The following is a 3,225-nucleotide window of genomic DNA, read 5'->3' as shown; positions in this document are numbered from 1 at the left end:
TAGGACGCTCTCTGTGTCCTGTGACAGCTGGGGGAGGTTCTGGCTCCTTGGTTTTGCCTTCCCATTCCTCTGACTCCTCTTCTTGCAACTGCTGGGTCCTTCAGTGGAATCCAGGTATGGACATTTCTTGCTAAAGGGCAGTTCGCTACTCTTGAGCACTCAGGGGCTGGTAATGTGGAAATGCCATGGAAATGCCCATCCGGCTGGGGATTCCCATCTTGAGGGGTGACATGAGGTGAGAAGAGGGCTGGCAAATTTTCCCTCATCTTCCTTCCCAAACTAATAAGATCTCAGATGGGCCTTACCCATGCAGATACACCAATTTAAAGCCAACTGCCAACTGCCAGGAGGCCTCTAGAAACCTGCAGGTGTAACAGCCATCATCTCGAACTAAGACGTCCGTATGAATTTTATTGTCAAACCCGGACACTTCAGAGAGTGAAAGGGGGTGAAATTAATAGTTACACCAGAACAGTGGTCATAACCCAACGCCGTCTTAGGCAGCCTGGGATATATGGTCACCTTTCATAGAATGGGGGTTTTCAGAAACAATCTGAGATGACACATTTTAGTTCCTTCTCCTCCTCCTTGGAATGTGACCTAGAACTCATGATGACTAACGGAAATTTTCCCAAGCTAAGTGGGCCCTCCTCCTCCACTTGACCCGTGAGTACACAGCAGGAGGACATTCTAAAATGCTGCCTGGGTTAGGGCCACTGTATAAAGTCACGCTGGGTCTCCAGGGCAAAGAAGGAAATTGGGAAGATGCATGCAATGCTCCCATGGGGAAAGAGCATCAAAACTGGAATGTTAGGGATTTTCTTTGAAGATTTGCAGCCAGGAGGGAGGGAGCTCTTTTATTTCGGTGGGGTCAGAGCACAAGCCTCAGTTCTATACCACCACTTCCTAAAAGCCAAGAACTTGTTTGGTTTTGTAGATGTTTTGGTCTGAGATAAGACCTAGGGTAAGTTCCAAGCACTGAGATTAGGTTTCCAAGTTTACTATCTCTTGTTTCCAACCACCTTGCTGTTATTGACAGTATTTTAGAAGAGGATACTTGACAGTGAGAATCATTCCTGGCAGCAGAATGATTCAGCTGCTATTGGCAGGAGCTCCGGATGGGGTGAACAGGAAGCAGGGCATGTGGAGTGAGAGGAGGTGGAGCACTCGTTCCAGAGCATCTGTGCACACATTATTGGGGAACTGGGATGGGCCTGGCCCATTCATTTGAAGAAGACAGGAATTAGGGGCCCTTTGCCTCAGATGTAGCTCCCAAGTAGAGCAGAGTGAGAATGGAATCTGGAACTGGACTGAATGCAGGGCTAGAATGGAGCTGGCCTAGCCTGTGGCGTCACATGTTCCATCTGCATGCGTGTGTCACAGTAAGTACTGAGGTGGAAGCCTGGCCATGACTGCTAAGCCTTGCCTCCTGTTGCTGCAAAGCCATACTGCAGGTCCCACACGCCTGCGTGCCCGCGGTAAAGGGGAAGCCTTCTCTATCTGATCAGCATTCCACTTAAACAGTCTTCTTTATGCTTAAACTCCATCTTTATGTTCCATCTTCTTTAGGCATTCCCATCTTGCAGTTCAGATCTCTACTCTTAGTAAAAATAAAGCAGTGAAGCAGGTAGCTCCAGAGAAGGCAGGAGCACCTAATTTTTTAGACTGAAGGAAAGATCTCATGTGCCTTTTGAATTTTTTATTTCTAAAAAATAGAAAGGGAGGGCAGGCAATGGTGGCTAAGTGACAGAGTTCTCACCTGCCATGCCAGAGACCTGGGTTCGATTCCGGGAGACTGCCCATCAAAAAAAAAAAAAAGAAAGAAAGAAAAACCCAGGAAGACTGAAAGAATGTATTTTATATATTGATTCTTACAAGTAAAGATAAATATACTTGTAATAGTATTAATAACAATTATCAGATGCAGTAGTAACATTTATCGAACAGGCTGACATGAAAATATAAATTAATCCTCACAGTAACCCTCTGAGGGTGGTATCGTTATTCCCAGGCTTCGGATGGGAAGTAGAGGCAGAGAGAGGTTGGGTTGAGTTCTCTGTGTCCACCTCCTTTCCCTTCCTTTCACTCTGTAACCTGCTGTCATCTGAATTCTGCTCCCATCATAGATAATACTATCCCACTGCTGGGAATTGGCACAGGTCAGGACAAATGACCTCCAACACTCTTACCCTTCAAAATGCAGGACACAAGGACGAGGACAACCACTCAGTGGGAACATCCTCAGGCTTCCACTATTAAGCCTACTACTTCCTCTGTTTCTCTCCCATCCTTCCATCTTTCTATTAGAAAGGAAGAGGGAGCCTCTGCGTGTCCAAGGCTTGGTCATCCTGCAGGACCTTCTCCCTTCTCCATCTTCAGCCTTTTCCCCTCCTTACTATGTCTTTCTCATCAGAATTTAAGGATTCAAGTCTCCCATAAAAAAGAAACAAAAACAGAAAATCCTCTTCTTTGAGCCTACTCACTTCCACCTTTTCTTCATTTCTTCCCCTCACACTAGCCTTCTATAAAGATTTTGTCTGAGTTCTCTGTGTCCACTTCCTTTCCTTTCCTTTCACTCTGTAACCTGCTGTCATCTGAGTTCTGCTCCCACCATTACTCCAAGCTCATAGATAATCTTATAATAAACTCATTGTCTACCTCCATCCTTACCTTACTTGCCTCCTTCTCAAATTGGATCACTACTGACCACCCCCTGCTTGTTGACATGCTTTTCTCTCTGGCTCCTAGCCTACTGACTTCCTTGGTTTTCTTTCTATTCCTCTAGCTGCTCCTTTTCAGTTTGCTTGATAGGCCCAGTGATATTTGTTCATCCAAAAGAGTCGGTGTCCCTAAGGACTCTTCACTCCTCCTTGGCCCCACAATACTATATATGTAATCGGACTTTGTTCCACATTTTCATAGGCCTTATGAGCTCCTTGAGAACGTAGATTGCATCTTATTCATCTACCTAACCCACAATGAGTGTTCAGAAAATATTTGTTGAGTGAATGAAGTGACAATAAACTTAGATGCACATAGAACTAAGCACAATATGCATAACCGTGGGTGACTGTCATCTAATACCTATGGACTCCTTCAGGAAGGGAGACTGTCTTCTAGGCATAGAGCTACAGATCCCCTCCCCTGTCCTTGCTCCCCGTGAGCATTGCCCATGTCCTCTGGGCTGTTCATCGGAGTAAGGATGTGCCGCGGGCATCTCAGACT

This window comes from Tamandua tetradactyla, chromosome 4, assembly GCF_023851605.1.
Source record: "Tamandua tetradactyla isolate mTamTet1 chromosome 4, mTamTet1.pri, whole genome shotgun sequence".
Taxonomy (NCBI): domain Eukaryota; kingdom Metazoa; phylum Chordata; class Mammalia; order Pilosa; family Myrmecophagidae; genus Tamandua; species Tamandua tetradactyla.
Note: the sequence above shows the minus strand (reverse complement) of the source record.